The sequence below is a fragment of the Haemaphysalis longicornis genome, unplaced genomic scaffold, assembly GCF_048455015.1.
Source record: "Haemaphysalis longicornis isolate Haplotype H1 unplaced genomic scaffold, Haemaphysalis longicornis Haplotype H1 scaffold_12, whole genome shotgun sequence".
In the NCBI taxonomy this organism is placed as follows: Eukaryota; Metazoa; Arthropoda; class Arachnida; order Ixodida; family Ixodidae; genus Haemaphysalis; species Haemaphysalis longicornis.
In genome coordinates this window covers 81,372,556-81,387,737 of record NW_027526225.1, presented here as the reverse complement: position 1 = coordinate 81,387,737, position 15,182 = coordinate 81,372,556, and the positions used below count along the sequence as shown (strand labels likewise).

The following is a 15,182-nucleotide window of genomic DNA, read 5'->3' as shown; positions in this document are numbered from 1 at the left end:
ACGAGATTATATCGAGTGCATGAAAGCAGTTAGTCCTAAGGAACGTTGTCGCGGAACAGTGTCTATACACTGCAAAATGATTTGCACCCTTTTTGTCTATAGCTAACACTCTTACACCCTATCAAAACGTGAAGGAAAGCACCCTGTGGAAGGGTGTAATTAACGGTTAAAACACCCTGTAAAAAGCGTATGCTTGTCTTCCCTGGGGTGTAAGGGTGTTTTCCTTTTCTTTTTTTCTGGGCCGTAAGGATGTTAGTTATGGACAGTGATTTACACCCTCAAAGGTGTAAATTTTACAGTGTAGGAGCTATACAGCGAACTATCGATATAACGAAATTAATTTATTCGAAATCTCCTTTCTCAAAGTTCTTTTTAAGGTCCCGGTTACAGTGCAGGAGAGCAAAGTTTTTCGTGATTTCTGGACTTCATGTGCTTATAAACTACTTCAGCGACGACAAACAAGCTACGTGAGAAAAGGCAGACGACATCACTCATTAGAGAGTTTTAGCAGTCCGTCCGTTCCGTTCGTTACGTTGTTACGTTTACCGTTTACCGGGTTGCTACGTTTACCGGGACCTGTCTGCGCCTGCGCGCGCAGAAGGGCGAGGAGGAAGGGCGTGGAGGCGCGGACATGGCGAAGGCAGGCGCGCGGAACTAATCCCCCTACCGCGACGAATGCCCAAGTGCCCAGACGGGTCCCGGTAAACACGCTAGCTACGTACGCGACGGAACGGACGGACTGCTAAAACTCTCTATTCATATGTCCTTTCAAAACGAGCGTGCCCGTTGACTCCGGGTCCGTCGCTTAGGCGGAGTGACACCCTACCTGAGCTATTGTCGTTCTTAACTTGTTCCCGAGTATAGTGACACCTCTAGTTCCATGTGATCGTATTACTTGAACGATAACGCTCAGTTAACGCACTGATGACTATGCTTTTCGTGCTTGACCATAATACGTCACTGCTGCTCATGTTACCTCACTGTATAGCGCGAAATTTCGAAGTTTTAAATATTTCTCGCGTTTTCATTTTTTTCTCAAGAAACGCTTTTCGTGACTGGATTGCGGCTGAGCTAGTTATTAGAGAGTTATAGCAGATCGGAAAAACGGTTCCGCTACGGTACACGGTAGCCGCTACGGAACCGTACCGGGAAGGCTCGTTTTTAGAGTTATAGCAGACCGTAACTGCCGTAACTACCGGCCATGCTACCGTGACTGGGAGAGCGACTTGTGTTGTACGTCGTTTGGCAATTTTTCGTGAGTCTGTGGCGCTTCCTGTGCTGAAATATTAGTTTTCAGTTCTCAAAAGCGCTAAAGACAGTATTTAAAAAAAAAAAAAAAAACATCCAACGCCCTTACGGATATTCGAACTGCGACTGCGTGAACATGGAGCGGCATTTTAACTCTACGCCATTTAAATAGATGGCGCCAGTAGCTCAAGCTCAGTACATACGGCTGGCTGTTTCTAGTTTTTCGTTGTATTTTTGAGAGTCCCTCGCACTGATACCGCCTGTTCCTCACTCGCCGATTTGTAGACGGGCCCCATGTTGCTGTTAATACTAGTTAAGTAGCCGTATCGCCTTTATTTAACCTAAAAGAAGCTATCGGACATGCGTCGTTCGACGACACAAGCCACGGCAGTTGGGCCGGGACCGTGTTGCGCTTGCTGCTTGAGCTGTCAGAATCGCGTGGATTTCACTTGTTGCAACCTCATTTTGCTTAAATGATCTCATATTTACAATCCGTTCGACTAGGCGTGAGCCAATCGTACGTATCCTAAACTCTTCCAAAGTGGCCGCCCGCTTCCGAACGACGGACACGGTATGTCTCGGTACCGCGCGGCCAAGTCGCTCCGGTATACGGTAGGGTTCTGCGCATGCGCGGTGGCGTCCAGACTGTAGACGTTACCGTACCGGAACCGTTTTTCCGATCTGCTATAACTCTCTATTAAAGCCCAGTTATTTCAAATTACAGTTGTATTTTGTCTTCGTGGCATTTTCGGGAGGTCGTAATTCTTTCTTATTAGGGGCGCAGCCCCTTAGTGGCTGGGCCTGCCGGCGTCTCCTGTCGTCGTCGTCGTCCTCGTCTCATGTAGTCACGGTACTCAAACACCGGGAAACTCGTTCACGCCTCGCGCTAGAACGTAACGCGTACTAAAAAAAAACAAAAAAAAAACACACCGGGACACTCGCTTACGCCTCGCGCTAGCGAGCTTCGTGCTTCAAATAAACTTTTACAGCAAGGCTGTATACCTCCACCCCCAACAGTTTCATCTCCGTGGGCAAAAACGCCAAGGCGCAAAGAATAAACTGATACACTACATGCTTCGGCCCTTCCCAGGTTTCACGTTAGCGGAGATGGCCCGGCCGGGGTTTTTTCATTTCCTGACTGTCGTTCTGGGTAGCCCTCTTCGTCCCGCGTGTGTACACGGATGCCGCGGGGGGCGTGTGTCGGTTTCGCGCTTGGTGGAGCGAAGACGAGCGCTCCGGCGACGTGGACGAGACGGGAGCGCGCCGCCGCGAGAGTCCCCGCACCCATGCGGAACGAACGACAACGAGCGCTCGCCACAGAGCCTCCGCTTGTATATGCCAAGTCGTTACGGTCTGACCGCTCTCGCTGACTTGTTACTCTCCTGCAGATCGCGACTCGGAGGGGGAGAGGGGTATACAACGACGATACCGGGCTTTCCCCGATAGAGCCCACCTCACATGGACACCTTAAGGCAAACTCACCTGACCACATTCCTATGGGTCTTATACCCCTGTCACACGGGCACTTTCAATCGCGATTGAGTCGATCCCGCTCGAACTCAATCATAGTTTCTTGAGCGCGATCGAGGCTTCCAAACGCGGTCGAACGAAAGTGGCGATACTCTCGTCCCCGCTCAGTAATGGCACAGACGGTGACAACTTCTCAACTAACGCCACAAATTGTGTCAAATAACTTGACCCAAGTAAGCGTGCGGTAACATTTACATAGTTACGTATACCTACGGCCGCGCGTAGTTACCAGACGCCGACCGCAAGTGCATTGTTAGCGCCATCTGGCGTACACGAGTGCAACCGGTGCAACTTCTCGATCGCGATTGAAACGTGCCGTGTAGCAGCGGCAGTGCGTCGAGCGCGCTCGAAAACTCGATCGCGATTCACTTCAATGGTGATTGAAAGTGCCCACGGGCTTAAAAAGCATCGTGTACCGCTACGAAACATTTCACAAATTAATAGAAATGTTCCTAACAGCCCAGTTTGCTCCTTTTAGAAATACAGTCCAGTCCGCTTATAACGGACACGCCGGGAAATGGAAATGAGTTCGTTATATCCGTTTTTCGCTATAACTGGACAAAATCTATGTATACAAAAGTTAACGGGAAACAATTCGTTATATATGGTATTTTGTTAAAAACGGCTTCGCTATGAGTGGGTTATACTGTATACCACTTCTTTACTGAGATAAAAAAGTAAACATGAAATGCATTTTGGTTTATCCAGTTTTAACTAGATGGCGCTAGCTGGGTAGCAAGCTACCCCCCCCCCCCCCCTCCCCTCCCGCTTTTTTCTTTGCTTAAAAAACGTCTTTAGGGTCTGAAATCGAGTTTAGTGAGGTACCAAATGTTAGTCCTTCCAAATTATCCGAGTCGTATTTTGTTTTAACGGCGCCTTTATGCTTGCGTGTTGCTTACTGGCATGTCGCCCAACGGCGGCGATACGACCAGCGATACGGCGGTAGCGACCTCCATATGACGAAGTTCTGGCTTGCAAGGAAACCACGTCTTTAAATTGCGAATATCGTTCAACCGAGGTTTACCGGTGGAAGCAAGAGTTGAAAACGAAAAAGAAACTGTCGTCGTATTGGTAATCGCGTTAAAATTGGTTATTTGTGTCGTGGATTCCTTTTGTCTTCCGTATTTTGCCCGGGATGTTGATGTGAGGCGCGCAAAAACTAACCGATGTAGCTGTACATTTTTTTACGTTGAACAAAGGAACGCAAGCGGGCTATACTCGGTTACAACTCAAGAACGGCACCACCTCATGTAGTGTATCACTCCGCCAAAGCGCCGGACCCGTGACGTCAGTGCGCGCGCGTTTTGAAAGGGGATTGCAATGAAAGCGTGATATCGTCTGCCTTGTCTCACGCAGTTTGTCGTCACTGGAGTTGTTTAGAAGCATATTAAGTCCAAAAAATCACGGGAACGGCTCACGCATGTTCAAAATATTCCCAGTAACGCCCTACTTGCGCCGCGCAGAGAAACATCTTTCTACGGTGATAAGGCACAGCGGCAACTTCCGGTGCTGTTCTTAAGTTGTCAACGAATAGTCGGCATGATCATAAAGGAAAAAAATAGCGCTACTATGCAGGACGAAATAAAGCAAGCAAGAGACACGGCGCTGACTGACAGTTGAAGATTTATTGAAGCATAAATCTTCACTTGGCAGTCCTATACTTCGCTTCCTTTACTACTTCGTCGGGCGCTCTATTCTTTTCTTTACAACCTTTACTGTACCTCGTTTGTTATATTTAGTTTGACATCTCCTATGGTTAGCAAATTTTATTGGCGCAGTTCAGTGGTATTTGTCGGGGCCAGCGATCCCGGAAATTCGAACTTTCTTACGTTGAATTTTCTGGGTAATCGAACTGCCCGGGTTCTTTTTGTTGCCCCTCTCATAATAAATTCATCGCCGATAAGTCAAACTCATTGCATTCGAACAAATTTCGCTTAGTTTTGACTTGAATAAACGAATTAACGCAGTGTACAAAGTTCCCTTCAGAGGTGAATTCTTTTCGAAGGTTCGTGTATGCGTGGAATTTCTGTGTGCCGGTGGTTATTCCGCTTGCCTCGTGTTATTTTATTCAGTGGTGATTTTTCCACGCTATGTGGAGTATAATTTGCGTAATATACACATCTTCCTATTGTCGTCGCCAGCGTCATCATTAACGAGTCTTGTCCGAAAGTCTTGCCCGAAAGCGTGTGTCGAAATTACCCGAATATATATATATATATATATATATATATATATATATATATATATATATATATATATATATATATATATATATATATATATATATATATACTTATAAATGTGTGTGTGTGTGTGTGTGTGAGAGAGAGAGAGAGAAAGACTGGAGGTTCCCTATTAAGTCTTGGACAGAAGCACCTGTAATAATACACTGAAAATAAAATGCGGACGTCAAAGCTTGCTAATATACAAAGAACCCTGTCGATTCTTTTCCGCCTATTACGTCTTACCGAATGTCACTGTGTCACGGCTTTACCTCACAATTTGCTTCAGTTCAACACGTATTAGGATAATACGTTTCCAGGTTTGTGAGTTTTTATTTCGCAGTCGCCGGCAAAACGCATCAGCGGCGTTCTACAACCTCCTTGGTTCTACTCTCCGCTTACAATTTTCGCCCCCTCACGGCTAGCACTCCACCGCACACATCCGCTGCCTTCACTGCACACATCCCTATCCGTATCGCATCACCCACGAAGTATCCGGCTTACTCGTTGAAGCACGCACGGCGGCTATAGAAGCGGGAACAGGCGGGCCATTTTCTTGCTCAGAATACAGAGCAGTTTCTGGCACGCTTTGCCATACAAAACGAGGTATGCAGCGCCATTCGTAGCGCACCGAGACCGCTTTCTGCGTCGTTTTAGCGCGTCCTCTTCCAAATCGCGTGCGCGTCTTCGCCGTTTTCCCAGGCATCGGGTGAGTAGGTCTGGCCAGCGTCCAGCATCCAGGACTCACGCTCCTGCCTTTCTTTTTCCTCTCTTCCTCGTAGGAATCTCCGCATATTAATATCCTTCCGCGCGCCAATAAAGTCGGTGTGCCCGTCACTTTCACTTCTTCCCCTGCACAGCCTGAGCAGACGAGGATTCGGAGCCACGTCATATTCATCGGGCCTGATCGAGCGATTCCCCTCCTTTACTAAGCGGCCGCCACCGCAGACGTCAGAGCTCGAAGGCGCGGCCGACCAATGCCCCTGCGAGAAACGTTTTGGCGAGAAACACTTTGGCGTATCGGGCGACTCACTCGGCAACGCTCCCTGCGCTTCGCCCCAAATTAGCGTGCGATGCTTCTCTACGAGCGTGATGGATGAAGAGCGGCTTCTCGGAAGAGGAGCTACTCCGCCATGCATGTCGCTCGGGCGCATCGTTTCGCGCCCTTGCCCGAAAGAACGCTCCGGTTTCCACTTAGCGCCGCCGGTGCACGCATCCGACCGGATTAGCGCACGCGGCGTGGGCATTCGTAATAGCGCCATTATAAACGCCTAGAGAGTGCAAGTTGCAGCAGCAGCGGCCGCTTCGGTGTTTCAGTGCGCGGGGGGCTTCCTGGGCTCCCCCTGGATGCATCCTTGAAAAAGGGATGGGGGGCGATGTGACCCCAGATTGGTAGAACGATAGCCTCGGCTGCCGTGACGCCTTCGTCGAGCTTCTTGCCGCGGGTTGCATTGGCGGCGGTCCCTCGCTCTTCGTCGTTCTGCGCTGGGTCGGCCAAGGACGCGGAGGCCGGCTCCCTTACCCAATATCGTCGCGGAGTGCACGGAGTCGGCTTGAAGCGACACCGGCGATACACGTGAAATGAAACGTGTCCTTAGTCTCGCGTCGGAGAAGCGTAACACCACCGTACAGGCGTGCGAAGGCCTCCCCGGAACTTTGTGGTCGTATTGCGGGGGAGATGGATTGGGCGCGTCCGCAGAGATCGTCGTAATGGCGTAGATGGAAATGGAAGAAGAGAAACGCGGAGGGCAAGATTGAAGTGGTCGGATGTTTGAAGACAGTGACGGGGATGATGGGGTTGATGCTTTCCTGGCGTCTTAAAGGTTTTGGTATGCGGTTGGCGTGCGACACCGCGCGAGACCCCGTTCCAATTAAACAGTGCTGGCACGTGGCGGTATGTGGCGGGAAAATGGTAGGTGTCATGCGCTACATTCCTCTCCCATAACCCCCTGGCGTTGCGGGCGCTGGCGTTGCGTTGCGGGCGTTGCGCTGGCATTGCGGGGGGCGCATAGGTTAGTTTAAACGTGTTTCGTTCCCCAAATATGCTTTTTACTAACTTACTAGAACCGTACCATCCGCGCCAGTGATGCATGGAGTCCTGCCGTGCTGCGTGAATGGCAAGGAGATGTAGGTGCGTATACGAGCGTGCCAATACCTCTCTCTGGTTGCCTGCCATGACTGTGCGTGAACTTTGGGCCAAATTAGTCTATAGACATTACCGTCAAGTCTTACACTTTGACGTCCTCCTGTCAAATTGACAGATCTGATCGCATTGTCCGTACACACGTGTACGGATAATAGTGTGAACCTGGAGTGGAGCACGTTACAGCTTCGTATCGCACCGACGGAATTCGGTTCACTCTTGATCTGAACATTCCACTGGAGAAATGGTGCTCTGTAGGAGCGCCAGCGATTAGGACCATAGCGGTTAGGCAAAAACCGACCCACCAATAACACGGTGAAGAATGCTAACAGCATTACTAAACGCGCCTTGCGGGACAGCTCCTGAGGCGGCGCGTGTACCCTTACCCTTTGATGAGACATTCCACCGTCTCTTCGCGCGGTCTGCTTGGGGCGTACCAACGGGTGAGCCAGCCATTTGCCGGCGCGCACTCATTTCAGGCCACCTCGGCGGCTGGCCATGGAGCTGCTTGCGTCCAATGCGGAGAAGGGGTCACTGCGCTTCGGGAGCTCCGCGTTAGGCGCTCAGGAGCTGGGCGCAGCGCCGTTTGAAAACGCTGAGGAGGCCCGCTGGCCTATTTCCCCTTTACCTGTCGCCTACTTACCGTCAGTTCCTGGGCTAGACAGCTGTTCTGCGTAGTCTATTACCGTACCTGTTTGCGTGAATGCGACAGGAAAGTATTTCTCAGTCACTGGAGTCGTGAACAAACAGCTCAACAGCGAGTTTTTTTTTTTTTTTAACAGAACCGACTGAATGGAAAATGCGCCCATTCACTCTGTACAGTTGGTTAACCAGCGATGGTGTGACGCGCGGCCGGTGTTCACCCATGTGTTGCTTCTTGCGGTTCATTCAAGCCGGTTCTTGCGCCCGGGCTGCAGCATCGGTGCGACGCATACGAGCTCGCTAACGTTCGTGTTCAAGGTATCGCTGATCGTAAACTTCCTGCTCCTCGGGAGTACGTATGACGCGTGGCCTACTCATATCGAAGTAACGTGCGGCCGGTGTTAGCCACTGTTGAGATTAGAGAGCTTTAGCATAGATGCTAGCCGAGGCTCACGCTACGGCAGCGGGTTACCGGGACCCGACTGCGCATGCGTGTGCGGGGAGGGCGAGGAGGTCGCCCCCTAAGTGGAACGAATGCGCGGGCATGGCGAGGAACTAATCCACCCTACCGGAACGAATCCGCAAGTGCCCAGTCGAGTCCCGGTACTTGCTAAAACTCTATCTCCTATTCGAAAACCCTGTCTCCCATGCTAACCCGCTATGCTAAAACTGTCTTCTCCCGCACCGCTTTAGCCGTTATCGCTTGAGATGCGCTTCTCGCAGTAGCTAGCTACGCGCGCGCTCTGCTCCCACTCTATTGCTCCCTCCCTCCTACTGCCATCTCCTCTACAACCTGGCTTTTTCACGCTGGGGTTGTGCTGGAGGTTTTTCTGCGTACACAGGACCGCCGTATTTTGCCTTCGCCTAGCAATACGAAGCTTCGCTTCAAAAGTACAGTAGATTCCCGTTGAGACGAACTCGAAGTGACGGTAACAATTTGTTCGTAGTATCAGAAATTCGCCTTAAGCGGAGGTTTTTTGCATTTTGTACGTTACAAGAGAGCCAAAATGTTCTTCGTCTTCACCGTAGTGTTCGTCTTAATAACCGAGTTCGTCTTAGTACGTTCCGGCTCGAACGTGCCGCGTGCGCTGGGTGCGTCGTTGCCCGTAGACGGATCTACAGCCGCGACCTAGCTGACAACTAGAGTCCACTAAGTATTTCAATTCGTTGCGCATCGCGTTAGCCGCCCGGTGCGCAATCGGGCTAGTCGCTAGCTGCGCGCTAGAATTTGGATGTGGCGTATCTGGTCTCGCTCGAAAGTTGTATTCTGGAAAGGCTGCGCGATTGCGTCGCTCCTGTCGGCGCAGACGTAGTGGCCGGCCAGCTCCCATTTGCCGGCGCGCACTCGGCGTTGCGTGCCGCGGCACCAGCCTCTTCTGCTGCGCCCGACCACGGCTTCCGGTCTCCCATCGTTTCGGGCCGCCGGTCATGCGCGCGGCGCGGGAGCGCGAAGTGGCCGTAATCGCGCACCCATTCGGAGCGGCGTACACGTCGTGTGGATAGGAGTAATAGAGGCGGGGAGCCTCTTTGAAGCCCGTTTCCCTGCGGCGTTTATTAAACGAGAAAGCGTGTTTGGTACCAGGTACTGGGAAGGGGGTCTAGACTTCGCAACCGTAGCAGCAGTTTCATGGGAGTGGGAGGAAAGCGTGAGCACTGCACAGCTACTTGTGCTTTCACTACGCAAGATCTAAACAAATTCTCGCTATATCAAAGTGCCCGGTGCACCCGCCGCGGTGGCTCAGTGGCTAAGGGGTTGCGCTGCTGATCACAAGGACGCAGGTTCGATTCCCGGCCGCGGCGGCCGTGTTTCCGATGGATCCGGAAAGCAAAAACGCCCGTGTGTACAAGATTTCGGCGCCCGTTAAAGATCCCCAGGTGGTCCAAAATTAATCCGGACCCCTTTACTACGGCGCGCCTCATCGCCTGCCTTGCTTCGGCGCGTTAAACCTTACAATCAAAGTCCTTGGTACAGGAATCTAACTTATAAGCGGTACTTCGTTAAAAGCAGGGATGGTTTGATGTCCTGGTACACAGTGGTAAGAACCACGTAAAGCGAGAAATTGAGTTACGCGTTTTCGCTGTAATGAATATTTGCTTACACCTAAACTGATAAACAAACAAAGTTTGTCGCACGATTTTTTTCGTCCGCGTTCCATTGTTTGCTAAACAAAGTGCGAAAATATAAATGCCAGGGTCGCGCGACGCAGTCAAATGGTGGCCTAGTTCAGTAAAGCGTAATAGAGCAGGGGACGGTAGCAGTGGCTCTGTGAGATTGATGATTATGGAGAGTTTAACGCGCCGAAGCCACACGTGGGGTGTGAGACGTACGGTAGGAGGGGGGGGGGGGGGGGGCTCCGGATTAATTTGGACCACCTGGGGATCTTTAACGGGTGCCGAAGTCTCGACACACGTGCGTTTTCGCTTTTCGCCCCCGTCAGAGAAGCGGCCACCCCGGCCGGGATTGAACCCACGTCCTTCGGCCCAGAAGCACAACGCCTTAGCCACTGCGGCGAGTTGTGGCTCAGTGAGGCTGTAGGCTGTAAGTCATCTTTAGGACTCGTTCCGAGACAGTGTTCACTCCGTTTCGTTTGTTTGAATCGTCTCCAATGATGCCAATTCACCGAGATCGGCACATTAACGAAATGTGCATTTCGTTATTATAAATGATAGCAATACAAACTTTGCGTTATCGTCTTCACTTGAACCATAAATCATGGCGAGAAAGACAGCTCTTTTGTTCAAGTGATATATGGGCAGGCAGTGCCCAGTCCGTCCTAATGAACCAATTTTTTTGACTTCATATTTGAGATTTCGGAAGTCGTTTTAGATCATAAAAAAACTTCTTACTCGCTTAAGCAAAATAACAAAGTTTCAGGCATCAAAGGGTTAAAAGGAAGTGTACGGGTTATATTTATCAGAACTAAACCGAAACTGTACCATCGCGGGCCACGGCTCGACACCTCCGTTCTTCTAGATCTCACGGCAGCCCGGATGCCCCAAACCTTTCCCACCCATACCTAAAATATCGCCGATGCGTGCACTGGCTCAATGGTCACGCGTTACGAGCAGCATCAGTTCCGGCTGATTTAACATATACGCGTTCGGTGGGAGACCTGGGCAGCTTTTTCCTGACCGCAATCCGGTGCCAGCGGCGTCTGAAGAAGCTGCGGGCTGAGTTAAGCTCAGGACAATGGTTCGCGTGCCAGACTCTTGTTACTACACTTTTTTTTTATCGTTCTCTAGTTGCTCCGTGCCTTATCGGATTAACGCATGCACGAGAGCCTATGGGAAGCTGAGAAGGCTGGACAAAGGGGGCTCTCGAGCAAACTAAATTTGGGTTCCCGCCCGCGCAAGCGCGTGTGAGGCTTTGGAGAAGGAACCCGTCGAAGCGTTCGACGCCGTGGCCGCGTGAGATCTAGCACGAGGAAATCCCCGCAAACGCGCGCAAGAGCTGTTGCAGCTGATAGATTTGTCGCGTGCGCGAGCTGAGATCGGCGGTGCGGCGCGCCGATCTACTTACGGTGAGGATTTCGCGCGTTGGACTGAATTCCTTGACGTGTGACTGTGTACGCCTTTGTGGCGAACGGATTAGCTGGCGGTCTCGGCCTAGAATTGCGCCTAGCATAGGGAGCAACACAACCTTAAAGGAAAACCCTAGTTTGCATCAATTTACGGCGTTCCTTTTCTTAGAACCATGCATGATTTCGCGCGCGTATGTAATATATATATATATATATATATATATATATATATATATATATATATATATATATATGCATGCCCACAGACGGAAGATTGTCCGTTGCATTAACTCGGTGACTATCTTCTTCACAATATATGTATATATTGTTTACAATACAATATACAATATATGTATAAATAAGGATTGGCAGTCAAGAAAGCCAAGGAAAGCAAATGGGAGGATGCGGTAGGTCATTGAAAGAGATAAATTGATTGTAGGGTTTAACGCGCCGACGCAACGCAGGCGATGAGGCGCGCCGTAGTGGAGGGCTCCGAATTAATTTTGACCACCTGGGGATCTTTAACGTGCGCCGAAATCTCGTACACACGGGCGTTTTTGATTTTCGGCTCCATCAGAAAAGCGGCCGCCGCGGCCGGGAATCGAACCCGCGACCTCGTGCTCAGCAGCGCAACACGATAGCCACTGAGCCACCGCGGCGGGTATTGAAACAGATAAAGAATTTTTGGAAAAAAGAAAGTGGAGAAAAAACTCCCGCTGGGTGGGATCCGAACTCACGACCTCCAATCCTTATTTCTGTATTATTTCAATGAGCCCCTCATTTCACATTCAGATTTTATATATATATATATATATATATATATATATATATATATATATATATATATATACATATATATATATATATTACCGCCGAGTGCTTGTGTCTGTGCAATATCATCACTGTACTCCTCGTTTCGCGTTTGATGCACGTATGGTGAACGGGGCACACTCACACGGCGACACGTGACCGTCACATCCTCGTTTATTCTCCACTCTGAAGCGCCGTCAGTTGTAATTCCTTGTTCCCTGTTCAGTGATATTGTAGAAGGCGCAGCAGCTTTCTAGTATTCATACAACCCTGTAGATGGAGTCCCAGTTATTACGCTTTTTCGAACGTCACCGTGCTTCGGATTAGTCCCGCTAACTTTTGTTGGTTCACTATATGTTCAGATAAAAATACGTTTCCCAGGTTCTACGTTTAGCAATACTGCGTACTCTTGTTATGTAGCAATCTAGACGCGGTGTCTGGCGGGATGCGTGCCGTGCGAGCGTTCGGCCGGAGCAATCATCTCGTGGATTTCGCGCGCGCGCGCACCAAGAACAGGCGGAAGAGCGGGCACGACAACGAAACGGTAAACAATACGTGCAAAAACACGTACAGTAGAAACCTTTTTTCAAGAAGGGGACCAGTCCTCGCTCGTCGCTCGCAAACAGAGCCTGACGTCTGATTGCGTGGTACTCCGCAAGGCGGCGTACTGTCCCTTTTAAACTTCAGATTACTTTCCACTGTTGCACGCCCATACGCCGTGGTTTCTCTTAGGGAATGTTGTTGTGGCGGATAGGCCGGCTTCGTCGCTCGCTGACCGTGCTCGCTTTCGGTATGCCTCTAGGCGGGGCGCTTGCTTACTCAGCACGTAGCAACCTGCTTGTGTCGGTGACGTTCGAAACGGTAAATATTTGTAGATTTTTTTTTTGGCCGCGCTTTGAAACGTTATTTTTGTTGCCTTTAGTTACTTTCTTGTTGGCATCATTCATTCATAACAGTGAACAGGAGGACTCAGCCAGATGGGAAATGTGTCGGATATACTTTAGATACGTAGAGTATCGAATATTCGTCGAATATCGAAAGGGTATTGCGACTACATTAAAAGTGACATTACTTGAAAAGTGACGTAATCATGGAGTTATCGCGCGGTGCTTGCAGATTACTTCGTGTACCTGCAAGCATTCGTGTATCCTTCCGCTACCTGTTACAGTTTTCCGTAACTTGCTCTTCCTTTTCTTTTGTCACCTCCTCCTCCCCTTTTCCATATGCAGGATAACCAACCGGACTCTCCTGTGCAGGTAACCAACCCATCTGCTATTCCTTTGGTGATTTCATACACTGCAGTGTTGATTGGAGTGGCCACCTCGTTCTCGTGCCGTTGCTTTTCGGCGCAGCCGGGATATGTGCATGTCTTTATACGTGTAGCCTAAAAAATGGCGAGAAATGGTGAGAGATTTCGGTAATTATTTCTTCCTGTAATTATTCCTGTAATCATTCTTTAAAAAAATCCACGAAGTATTCAACAGTATCCCTCATAGGGTTGCTTAGGGGGAGCCTGGTTCGTACCGGGACCAGTTCTCCGCTCTGCTGTAACTCTCTAATGGCACGATCCCGGTCGGCCGCAATCAGCTCTGAAGAAGCAACGACAAGGGCGGACACCGAAAAAAAAAAAAATCCCACTAACGTGAAACCTGCGAAGGGGCGAAGCATGCCGTATACAAGTGTATTCTTGCCGCCCTTGTCGTTTTTGCCAACGGAGGTGAAACCGTGGGGGTTTAGAGGTATATACAGCTAGCGGAAGGACTCAACTTCCGAGATTAGCAGACAGTCCGGCCACATAGGAATCCTTCTGAACTCGCGTGTGTATCCCGCTTTGCGCAAAACCACCGTTTCACACGCTTTCGCACGCCTTCCCGGCTAGCTGCAGTAGCTGCCGTAGCTGTGGAGAACGCACCGGCCGCCGCCGCGCCTTGCCGAATCTGAGCGACGGCTTTGCGACGCAAGGCTTCGACGCCTCGTCGTGTCGCGCCTCGGCTCAGCACCCTCTGCATCCGGGCACCGTGGAGGCAATTACCGGGTTCCCTCGCAGCTGCACGCGGCGACGGTCGCTGTGTCGCGCTCGGGCGCGGGACACATCGACGTCGGCGGCAGCTGCGCACGGTCTTGTCGCCGGCCGAAGCGCAGCGCCGGCCGCGAGCCGGCTTTTTTGCCTCGCTTGACCCTTTACGCCCACGGATTCGAGAGGCAGTATACGGATGCCGCGCACACAGCGCTTTTCGTCATCCGTTGCGTAAGCGTTTACGGTATTTCTCATGACCTGATATCAATTTCTGCATGTTCGGTGTCCGAGTGCTGTGTTATAGAGTGAACCCTCGTAATAACGAAATCGCTTTATTCGAAATCTTTCTTTGTTGAAAGTGATTGATGATGATTGATTGTGGGGTCTAGCGTGCCGACGCTAGACAGGCGCCGGATTAATTTTGACCACCTGGGGATCTTTGACGTGCGCTGAAATCTCGAACACACGGGCGCTTTCGTTTTTCGCCTCCATCAGAAAAGCGGCAGCCGCGGCCGGGAACCGAACCCGCGACCCTGGGCTCAGCAGCGCAATGCCTTAGCCACTGTGCCATCGCGGAGGATCCTTTTTTATGAGTTTTTCGATGTCTGCACTAAATGCATAGACTGTGCATCTTGCATCCAGCTCAATGCAGCCGTGCGGCTACAAAGGAAAGCTGCACCTTTCTCAGAAACTTCGCAGTTGAAGAAAAATTCGTCCTGGTCCAGAAACTTACTCCACCTCGGGGATTTCCCCTAAATCTGGTCGATTAACAGTAGATCTTATTTGCTTATACCAAAGTATCGCATGTAACGAAGCCAGTCTCGCGGAGGCACAGTGTTAACAGAACTCCGGCAAAGCATCTGCCGTTTGCCCGCGGGCTAGTTGTAACGTAAAAAAACTCGGACGTTCGTGCGCGGCCAGCAACAGATTAAGTAGAACAACGTAAGTTTTAGCTCACGGATCAAGTGGGACCACTGGGTATCGCTTATCTAGCCGAACCCCGGGTCATAATTTCACTTTCGGGATGCAGACTCCTCTAAAATTTCTCT

The 15,182-nt window shown here is 50.4% G+C and overlaps 1 protein-coding gene across 3 annotated transcripts in view; it reads left to right on the top strand.

Moving 5' to 3' along the window:
• LOC144162860 (uncharacterized) overlaps positions 1–15,182 on the top strand; it is a 299,979-nt gene that overhangs the window by 92,848 nt on the left and 191,949 nt on the right. The window contains exon 2 of one of the 3 annotated variants that reach the window (XM_077693567.1): positions 13,346–13,372. The exons of the other annotated variants lie outside the window; for them this stretch is intronic. The gene's annotated coding sequence lies outside the window, so the exon portion shown is untranslated. The remainder of the gene's footprint in view (positions 1–13,345; positions 13,373–15,182) is intronic. 3 annotated transcript variants of the gene reach the window in all.